Source organism: Anarhichas minor, unplaced genomic scaffold (genome assembly GCF_050575085.1).
Source record: "Anarhichas minor isolate MPS153535 unplaced genomic scaffold, ASM5057508v1 ptg000017l, whole genome shotgun sequence".
Classification (NCBI taxonomy): Eukaryota; Metazoa; Chordata; class Actinopteri; order Perciformes; family Anarhichadidae; genus Anarhichas; species Anarhichas minor.
In genome coordinates this window covers 9,953,030-9,965,000 of record NW_027466463.1, presented here as the reverse complement: position 1 = coordinate 9,965,000, position 11,971 = coordinate 9,953,030, and positions in this window count along the sequence as shown.

Sequence of the window (11,971 nt, the reverse complement as noted above, 5' to 3'; positions counted from 1 at the left end):
GGTTCCACGGTGATTCCGACCTCTAGTGGGTTTTAATTTCACACCAGGCTGTGGATTCATTTTATCGCTGCTTCCTCTTTAACAGGGTTGAATTAAGAACCAATGAATGCAGAGTTACTTTCATTTGCAAATAGGAAAAACATGTGTTTGGCTTGCTGGCTGTGTGTCTATATGATGACGACGAGTCAGGTGACCGTGAATATTTTAAGATAGCTGCTAACTAACACACATGGATAAAATAAAAATAAAAACATGGTTAAAAGACAGTGGAGCAGCCGAGCGAAAGGCTAAAAAAAGATGTTAGATACATTGTACTTTGGAAAAACATAACACTATTTTTTTTTTCAAAAAGTGGGCTCTCAATGAGTCTGACCAGGACGTTGATAGAAGAGACAGTGACCCAGCAGCCACTAAATCAGCTGTCCTGCTTCTGAACAAGTCCAGCATCCAAGAGGACCCGAGCATCAGCGGGACTGAGGCAGAGACCCAGAGACCCGCAGCCCTGCGACATGTAATGTTCAGCTGCTTCATCCCGTCTCAACTTGAGCCCCATAACGGTCCACCTCCGCCGCGGAGGCAGATGGCTGAGACCCGGCGGCGGGTATCGCACCAGGTTAGCAAGCCCCACAGTTTAACTGCACGTGTCAACCACAGTTTATACTTCCATCACAGTACATTTAGCTTCACAATTTAAACAGTGTATTCCTTATGCATATACTCTTTGCCTTGAAAGCTGAGTAAATCCATAGAAATTATGAAAACTGGTTGTCTATTTCAATTTGGAAGGCCATGTGTTTACGTTCTGAACACCACCCAGATAAATTAGAGGTTCATCTCAAATATACAACGCTGTACTCTGAGCACAATAGGCTGTACTCACTGACTGTGAAAATAAATAGTAATCCTGGTGGGGCAGTATGTGCTTGTTTATGCCATTGAGCTACTCACTAGGCTAATCTGCTTTCATATTGTTGCCACTGGCCCAGGAATGTATTGTTGCGCTCATGTTGTGCAAGTCCTGTATAAAAGATGATATCTACAGGTCTTTATATTGTCCTTAGGGTTGTGATCATAGGCTGTAACCTAATAACAGCAGCGTTACTGCTACAACAACAACAAGCTTGGTATTACTCAGCACAGGAGCGCCTCGTCATCATCCAACTCCTCCATAATTATGTTTTCTAGCCATGGAGTTATGTTGGGCCTAACTTATATGGAACTATTGAATCACACCTATCAAATATATCAAAGACCGCCTGAGGAAAGGATCTGAAAACCGCAGGTCCAAATTAAACCAAATTACATGCTAGGTGCAATCCGTTGCTTTATGCTTAATTTCCCCCTCTAAACCTTTCAGATAGGTTTCTTTAAATATAATTGATAAAGGCCCAAAGTGGTCAAAGTATCAAATATTTCACACGAAAAAATGTAGAGGTAAAGATAAGAGAGAAAAAAGAAATGTGGCATTTACGTTTTTATTTTTCTTCTGCTACAATAATAATCCTCCAGATTTATCTTGTAATCCGTTGGAGGAGTCTGAACTCTACAAAACGACCTACGATCTAATAACTTCACATATAATATAACAGTCACAAGGGCCATCTTTCTGCAGCATGAGTACTTTTACTTTTGATACTTTAAGCACATGTTGCTTATAATACTTCTGTGCTTTTGCTTGAGTAGGATATTGAATGAAAGCCTTTTATTTGTAATTGAATATTTTCAAACACACATGTTGTGTTGCTATTTTTACTTAACTGAAGGAACCCGACAAGTTCTTCCACCGCTGACGAGCTCTGTAATCATAACAATACCAACAGACTTGCATGAATCCTGTTTTTCCAGATGCCACAGCGATTCCCTTCAGGAAAGGGAAACAGGCAACAGAGGGATGGGAGGTGTGAGGGGGGGGGACAAAAAAAGACTAAAACACAACGGCCAAATCGTGGTTGACAACAAAGAAAATACTCAGCCCGAACACCTGAAATGTTGTATTTGGGTTTATTTCAGTCGGTCAAAGCGCCTGTCCGGTGCCCTCTCTCATAGACGACTATTGTGTTGTTTGACCAGGAAAGAGAAGAATGAGAGAGGGTTTGGAAGGGGGGGGGGGGGGGGTTTGACCTGGGAGCTTTCCCTTAGCCGGGTGTGCTTTCCCCCGGGGGGACGGAGGATTTTCAGAAGCAGAGACGTGATGAAGCTTTGAGAGGCAGACAAGAGGGAATTTTTGAATTGTATAGACTGGTGTGTGTGTGTGTTTGTGTGTTTGTGGCAAGATTGTAGAAAGTCCTGTCCGACAAATTTGTACATTCTTTTAAATCATCTTTAACTCTGAAAACACACTTTTATTAACTTGAATATGTAATATTTTATATATATATATATATATATTTATTCAGCATTTAACCCTCCCAGAAACAGTTTTTCGAGCCCTGCCTTTTTACTGAAATGATATAAATAATGTTTATTGTCACGACGTGGGCATGCCTATGAGTGTGTGCGTGCATATGTGTGTGATCAGAGAGGTTAAGACAGGAAAACCCTGGCCATTGTGCACCAGTGACCCCTCAAAATCAATGTGACAGACCGGTTGATTGGCTGGAGGGTCCTGTCTCTCTGCACCTAATCCCTCAAGGTAGACCCTCAGCCAGGCCTGCTGCGCTCGTAAGTGTGTGTGCACACGTGTGTGTGTGTGTGTGGGGATGTATCTGTGCTTGTATGTGTGTCTTTCTGCACCTAATCCCTCAAGATAGACCAAAGGCCATGGGATGGGGTATTAGTGCAGTTACAGGGGGTCAGGCCAGCATGTGTGTGTGAGAGAGAGAGAGACAGAGTATGAGAGAGAGCTCTAGCGTGAGCACTACTCCACAGTAGTCCAATTAGGCTGCAGAGTACCTATGTATTTCTATGGGACTCAGTCATGTGCGGAGGTAGTAGTGGGTTTTAGGGTGGGTTAGGCGGGGGGCAAATTTTCGGGCAGATTTGGACGGATAACCCAGTTGGGGCGAAATTAGACGCAGGCATCTGGATTTGACCTCGGGCCCTCAACGTGACCCCGGGTCACTCAGGGGTCGCGGGGCACAAAGCAGAGCGCTGACCCCGCACAGGTCAAGCATGCGGGCGGCTGAAAGGACGCCTTTGTGGGGCCTGGCATGCTCACTATTTCCCATGAGCGCCAGGGGACCGTGTCTGTCCTGGAAACTGGACCGGAGAGCGGGCCAGACAAGGTGTGTGTGTGTGTGAGTGGGGATGGAAGCCATAATTGATTTTTGTTTATGTTTCTGCGTGTTTGCTTTATGATTATCACTGACTGAAGGTCATAGTTTAGCCTGATTTTTATTTATTACTTGGTATGTGTTTATTTTTGTGCTTTTTGGAGGCTTCGTAGGGTCAGCTTCAAACTGTCAGGTAGAAACCTCGCAACTGCAATTCCTGTTTCAACTTCAGTTGGAGGATTAAATACTCCTCGCTTAAAACAAATCGATCCATCCTTGGGTTTATTCCCTTTCAAATCTAATCCCGCTTTCCTTTGCGTCTGAGAAGTTGACATTTTGGAGATACACGATGTTGCACTTCTGTTTATGTTTGTGTATCAGGGAGAGAGATACGGCGTGGGTTTTTAGGTATGCCTGTGGTCGGTGCTTGTGTACATCTGTTAGCGCCTCCTTAATGAGGGCATGCACGCTGCCTCCAGTCCTGTGTGTGGCCCTCAGAGAGGCAGAGAGAAGCCCTCTGCTCCAGTAATCACATTTAATTACGCACCAGCATTAGACGGCCTATGAATAGGGTTTTTAGGCAGGCCTCTCACACAGAAATTGGCTGCATCCAGCCGAACATTGCCCACCTTTGTCCTGCCCATCCCACTATATTCTATTAACACTTTGTCATTTGACCATCAGAAAAGCACTACGGTCGAGCACTAACAACTGCCGGACTAATGCCGCACATTAAAAAACGGGAAGGTAAAGGGAACAATAGGCGTTTTCTTGGCTGAGCGGCTTGCGTCTGCCCCATTAATGAAGCAAATGGACCACACATTAGACTCCATCCACAATTACATAGCACCTAGAATCACAGATAAAGGATGTATAGTCTCAAGGAAATCCTGTCAGGTCTGCTAATCTTAGGTTTATGCGACAAATTCGGGGGCTTCTTTTGGAGAGCAGAAGTGGAATTTACTTTGTTAATCTCTGGGCGGGGGGGGGGGGGGGGGGTTCTTGCTCTGTGAAATCAATTTGGAAGCAGAGCATTTTGTAAGATGACTTGGGATTTTGCGACGCAGAGAGAGAGAGAAAAAGAGAGATGCCAAGTCGCCATCTGCACCGCTAAATTGTGTATGCGTGCATGTGTGTGTGTGTGTGTGTGTGTGTGTGTGTGTGTGTGTGTGTAAGTGTTAATATCGACATTAATCACTGTGTTTAGATGCAGGAAGATTTCTGTTCCCACTCAGATCACCTGGTTTTGGGTTCAACTCGTGTAAACATCGCAACTCCGATAGTTTACACCCCAAAGTAAACATGTTGCTGTGGCATGAAAACATTTTGAATGCTTTTTCTTTATTAATGCTTGCAAACGCACGACCCCAAAGCATTATGGGTACATTTTGTGTTCCCTTCTTTTTGCTGTATTTGCTAATACACACTCTAGGGTTGGAGTAACACGGCGCTAATAACCCGCTCATTATTTAGTTCCATCACGATACGATATTATATTAGTCTGCCACTATTCTGTTGCAATTTGATTACATTTCGGGGCCTGTGATTGAAATGAGATCATATCATATATCTACTCAACAAAATCAGTTACATTTATATAAACTCACATGAAGCAACGGAAATATGATTTAACAATTTTATTACTGGGGTCCGAAGGAAGGAGGTGCTCTTGGACGGACATGTGGAATGGGAATTTCAAAAAAATATGCGCATCTTAAAGGTGACGATATGTATCGATGTTCTGACTTTGCATCGATGTTATTGGTCCGTTGATGATTGAATCGATACATCGATCCAGATCGATGTTTCGCTACACCGCTATTTAATTCCTCTTTTCACAGCGAACATGAATCTTTGTTTAGGAACAAACACGCACCTCCGCATACCCTCTCTCATACACACACACACACACCATGTCTGAGATAACGCCCAAACTGACCATAAATCCAGTGTGTTTTTAAGAGGCCAGACTCATAAAAAGAAGAGGTGACGGAGCAGCACTGATGGGTCAATATGGCCCATCCTACCACACACATACTCTCTCTATCGCTCTCTCTCTCTCTCTCCCCTTCCCCCTCTCTCAGATGTCAGATACAATACACACACGCAAACACACACAGTGTTACTTTTGCATGAGAACACTCAATCACATTCACATATGCATATTGTATACATATCTACGCACACACAGTGCACATTGAAGCACATGATGTACAGTATGTAGGGACTTGCACGAGTGTGTATTAACACACACACACACAGGGCCGGAGTGTAGTGAATGGTGTGTTTGACTGGAACAGAATGACTGTGGGGATTCATGCTGGCTTTCCTCTATTAAACTCTGCAATAAGGCTCACTGTGTATGGGAGTGCTGACGTCCCTGCCTGCCTCGATGATCTACGGCCTGTGTGTGTGTGTGTGTATGTGGGTGTGCATGCTAAACTCTCTACCTGTTCCCAGTGATCTATAGCTCCGGGGGATTTTATATACCCATATACGAACATTTGTGTGAATTTGTGTGTGTTTAAATCAATGTTTGCGAGTGAGCGTGTCCACATGGGCGTGCAGCTGCATGCTCCACAGCTCCGTTTCTGCAAAGATTTTGGGGTTTGGCACACAGAGGGAGGGAATTCCTTCGGATTTGGACCGAGACAGAGGAGGGTCTCACTGGTGACTCCAGACTGCCGCAAACATCGGACGGGGGGGAGTGATAATTTACAGTCCGAGCGGGCTGCAACTGAAGGGGACTCAGTGAAGTGGTGGAAACGGGCCGGCCTGTATATCTCCCAGTAATTGGCGGCGTTCAAGCCCTGTGCAGAGTGCGGAGCCAGGAGAGATGGTGTTACCCCAGGTTCTCCTCAGGCTCCTCCACGGCTCCTTTCTCTGTGGCCGTCTGCGGCCGCCACCAGAAGACAGGCCTTTCATTTAAAACACTGCTTTATATGGCTCTCTGGTGCCAGCAGCATCATTAGGATTTTAGGAGTGGCACTTACCACATGAACAGCCAGGTCCTTACCCAGCGAAAATTGGGATTATTCCTGTTTTTTTTATTGCTTTGCTGATTTATTACAGACACAGACAGAATAGACAGCAGCCTGAACGCCCTCAACAAACCCAGTAAGCCTTGTATGATGCAAACGAATAAAAACTCTATTAAATGTTTGTTTCTTAAAATGCACTTAAAGTGATCCGTGCGCAGAAAGTGAGAGGATTTTTTTTTTCCCAACTGCAAAAGGAGACATGACATGACATGACAAAAAGCAGACAGCAGTTTGACATTAAAGTAGTGAGGTGGAAGGATGGCGGACCGTTTGCCACATTTGCTTTCAGCCCTGTTAACCATTTCCAAAGCCTGCAGAGGAGTTTCCTGGAAGTGAAACTGAGATTTTCTCACAGTGTCTTGTGAGTGTTTTGTGAATCTTGCCACATGGAGGCGCAGAACGCTGTCGGATCAACAGAAGAAGTGACGATGGAGGGTTTTTGAGATGTTCGGAGGTGATTTTAATTTTTCGAATCAATCTGTGCCAAGCAGCCACGCATGTATTTGATGAAGTTTGATGCAATCGATTGTGATTCATGTTTGGGATTTAAAAGGGTTTGTTCGCACAAATTACACAAGTAATTAGCAATGGAGCTTTATTATTTATTATTATTGTATTTATTTATTTGTTTTAAGGTATCCGTCGGTGAGGTTTCTGCTGATATATGAGTATAATGGAATTACACAACTGCATATTTCCAGAAATAATTCTCATAAACTACTTTCTACCAAGAAAAGGTCCTTATGAAAATGGTTGGTGAGGTTTGTGAATTACCAAAAAAAAACAGGACATTTCCCTTGCTTTTGAAAATTATTAAATTAAATGAAAGTATATTTTCAATGCGGTGAGAATAAATTATATCTCATTCCCCTCCAATTCATCATGGTGGGAGAAATCTCAAGACCTGAGTAAATTAAACTATATGCATAAGATACCGCTCGAGGTAGGGGAGAAAACACGTTTTTTTTTTGTCATTTGGGTAAACTGACTATAAAGTGCAGATACACCTTGAGGATTTTCTAGCCTAAATTATGAAGAAAAAAACTCAAATGCCATCGATCAGTTAAGCCCACAGCTTTGAATACACATTAACATCTCGCCTCATAACGTCACAGTAGGATAGGAAAAAAAAGTTGACTGATACAAATATCATCGTACAGGTCTTGTTTTTCTCATCTCTCTTACCAGTGTGTGTGTGTGTGTGTGTGTGTGTGTGTGTGTGTGTGTTGCAAACACAGCAGATTCCCCCAATAAACAGGAAATATATCTTCAATCCCAGGACATGCTCAGGCATTCACTTGTCAGCACAAATGATGGGCCGATGCTCATAGTTATGGATGTTAAATCAGTCCAGCAACACAAACACACACACACACACACACACACACACACACACATATACAGACATATAACATATTATATATATATATAACAAACGCAAACCTTAAATTACACTCAAGAAGATTTTTTAAGTTGTGCCTGGCTCACACATTCATCTGGTCTTCTACATAGTTTTCCACATTCCTCCCATTTCTTTTTTTTCTCCCTTGAAGGATATACTATCCTTCTTCCCTCTCTCCCTTTTCACATGCCTTCCCCGCCTCTACTTGTTCTCCCTTCCTCCTCCTTTTCTTCTGTTCTCATCGAAATTCAGCTGTGTAATTCCCTCTCCGAGGACACCATTGATCTCTCCCTTCCTGCATGTTTTTAGAAACACTGGGCGGGCAAAGCAAGACGGCGAGAGGAGAAGGGCGAAGAGGAGAGGAGTGACAGAAAGTGAACTGGAGAGCGAAAGAGGAAGCAGAAAGAGAAAGCTTAAAAGGGGAGAGGGGAGGAAGGGGGAGGCCGAGGAGGAGAGCCAGACCCCCTCTATAGTGGCTGGAGAAGAAAAGACACGGGCTTTCCTCGTGATCGCATCTTCCGCCCCTCTTCTTGAAGCACACAGAGACAAGAGAGCAGCTATTTACTGGAGCCCACACATAATGGCCACTTTTATTTACTTTCCTCCATTTAGCGTCTGCCAAGGACTCTATAATGTTTGGGCCAAAAACAGAAACCCAAGGTGTTTTACAAAGTACCGACGTCCCCTCCTCCTCGTCTGTATGTGTGCCTCCTTTTATTTATTTGCTGATCACCCCCCCCCCCCCCCCCTCCCCCAACTCCAAACCACCCACAAAACAAAAAAAATCCCAATGCATAGGCAGAGAGATATTTTCTCAACATGTGGGCACATTTATATATGACCTGCCTTCAATCCTCCCCCAGGCCAGGCTACACTCGCACACACACACACATATACACACTAAGTCCACACACACACACAGACCCCTGCTCTGACATCAGAAAGGTCAGCAGTCCTGTCCAGGCTGCCACGACGCTGACCCTCTGTCCTGAGGCGAGCCTGGCGACCAAACGCCGCTCCTCCTCCTCTCCTCTGAGTTCCCCGCTGACCTTTCACAAAGAGTTTCATTGCTACCAGACCTCAGACAAACCGCGGCTCATCATCGCGGAAAATCAGGCCGGAAGATCTGTATGGACTCTCTTGTGCTGTTTGTTAATCTGACTTTCTTCCTAGAACGATCAAATGTGCTCTTCGGGCTTTCTTATTTATTTATTTATTGAAGTCCAACTCATTTATTTTTTTTAAATCTACTAATTTCACAGACAACTTTAAATGCTGATATTACTACTTTGACTCTTTATTATAATAGCAAAATGAAGAATGTTATTAGTATCCTCAGTGTAAGTCATTATTTTTGTTTAGTGTCACTACTCTTTGAAAATCATGTACTTTGTTTCCAAAATGTCGACTGCATGAATGCTGTTAACTCAGAAAAACAGCCGCAATTTCATTTTTGCGATAATGCCTTTTGAGAGGTTTATTGGCCGAAGACGAAAGAATCCTTTCTCAGCCCTTAAATCTTACAGCGTATCTGGAAACTTAACATTTTGAGAGACATGATTTCCGCTGCCTGCTATAGTGACGTTGTCAGGACTGTAGCCAGCATTTTAATACTGAGGCCATGAGAGTAAATTCACCCGAAGCAACCAGACACCAAAAAGGAAGTCTGTAAAATATTGTAATTATTTTAATTATTTGTATTTTATTTAACTGTTTAGTTATATTTACTAAAAATAAATGCAGAAAATTCTTGTGGGGAAATAATGAAATATTATTTATTTATTTGTGTCAAAAATATAGACGAAATGGCATATGTATAAAATTATAAATATATATATATATATATATATATATATATATATATAAACATTTAAATGCCACCATTTGTTTGTATAAAAAAAAAGCCACCTTATTTTTTTTAAATGTTTAAACTACTCTTAGAGATATCTCATACAAGTTAGTAAATTTAAAAGGATAAAGTTAGGAACAAAATGTATTGATCAGGAGGATTTGACAGCCTCTTACTGTGGTCATTTGCATAAACATACTGTAGTTTCTACAGCTTCTGTGATCCTGGATCACGTCACAGCTGTGCAGTTCCTCACTCCTCACAGATTCTTTACCTTGTGAAACAGCATCCTGTGCGAGACTGATCTTCCTGCTCTTGCGCCGTGCTTGTTTTCTCTTCGCAGAAAACGAGAAGCCGCTTTCTCTCAAATGAAACTCACAAGGGGCCGATCACAAGACGGAGCGGCTTGTGTGTCTGCTGACAGTACGGTGACGGACGCTTGGTGCCTTTAGTCAGGGGCCTCTGAGCCTCCTGCATTTAAAAACAAATAAGCTGCCACATAAAGATCATCACGGATGTTTTTGTTTTTCTCCGTCACACACACACATGTAGATGCACCATCACTTAAAAGCCCACTGACCTCCATACCTCCCCAATCACTGACATACCAACCTCCTTTGAAAAGTGTTATGTGCTCTCTCTGCGTAGCATTTGCTAACAAGCAACACACACACACACACACACAGCCGTGCTAACATCTGTAAGGGATTTGTACAGTGAGATGATACCCAATAATAAATAATGTGAACATTTGAAACTCATTTCAGTCCCCCTCAGTGTGACCCCAAACCAGGTCAGAGGGGTGTGTGTGTGTGTGTGTGTTGTAGGAAGTAAGATAGAGACTGTGCGTGCAGGCTTACACTGTATCGGTGTATTATCCATGCATGTCTGTGATATGACGAATCCTGGAAACCCACAGGTGTTCCCAATTCCCAGTTAACGCGGGCGACCTCGCCTCAGTGTCCCCGCTCTCACCCTTCACCATTTCCCCTCAAAGAAAACAAAACAACCTCTCTCCATCAAATCTCTCCTCCTCTGCTGACTTTTAATCATACGGATCCTTTAATTGGTTCAGTTAATCAGATTCAGATGATCCAGGATCAGACCTCATGTCCCCCCTTTAAATCAGAGTGTGTGTGGTTTGGTATGTGGCCACTAGGGGAGGCTGTGGCTCATCCTTTGAGACTCTTCCTGTCTGCCTCCCATAACACAAAGCCAGCTGATCCCGCTGGTCACAGGTCAGCAGAAGGCCCTCAAAAGTCACCGGGCGTTCCAGTTGAGCTGATTCCGAATTCGACAGACAAAAACCTGCAGGACGGCGGAGAGGAGGCCCGAAGTCACCACGGTGGTGGAAGTTTACCCCGACAGAGGATGTGACTCCTCATCTGACCTCCTCCTCCTCCTCTCTTTCTCAGGACGGCCTGTTGCATATTTAGTTGTTGTCATGGCAGCAGCTGTTTGTTTGAGATGACGGGATCATCTGTTATGTCACCTGACCTGACCTCACTCTGAACCCACGTGCACACAATTGTAGTGTGATGTCATCTCAAACAAGACACCTTAAAGTGAAGCTCCGACTTCTATTATGATGGTGTGTGTGTGTGTGTGTGTGTGTGGAATGTAGAGAAGTGGACACTCAGCTGTGTGTGTGTGTGTGTATTTTTTTGCCTGATTTTATGAAGGTGAGGATGGGGGAGAAAAGGGGGGAGAGTGAGGTGGCATGTGACGTGTATGTCAGCTACGGGGGGAGGAAGGGGGGGGTAAATCTGACCCTGTGACACACCCCGCCACATAAACACACACACACACACATATGGACAAATGCAGCACACCTTCACATCTGGTTTGGCTATCGGTCCCATTCTCAATTGACGTGCCCCTCCTCCAACACACACGCACACACACACACACACATTAATTCTCCCCGTAGAGCTGCTCCTCACCCCTTTCGCTATCACTGGCAAAGTAAACCCACCATGTGAGAATGATGAATGGGCTATCCTGCACCGGAAGCACACGTTAGAAACCCCCTGCCACCCCGGCCTGCCTGCACACACACACACACACACACTTTCTCTGACACTCTGATCCACTATCCTCTCTCCTCCTCTTTCTCTCCTGTTGACTTCATAAGCCTCCTTCCTTCCTGGTCGCCACATCTGCCCTCCCTACACACACACACACACACACACACACACACACACACACACACACACACACACACACACACACACACACAAGATCCTGATGTGTGTGTGTGTGTGTGTGTGTGTGTGAGACCAAGACAGAGGGTGTAGTGTCTTGTCGATGGTGTCCATTGTCATATACACACCTGCAGGTCTTGTGCTAGTCTTTATTGTGTGCTTTTGTGAGTAAGATGCCTTTTAAATGGTCGTGTTTGTGTGTGTTGAGGTGGAGGCTAAATGATAATGTGTTCCACAAGTAGAAGCCACAAATTCAAAGATTT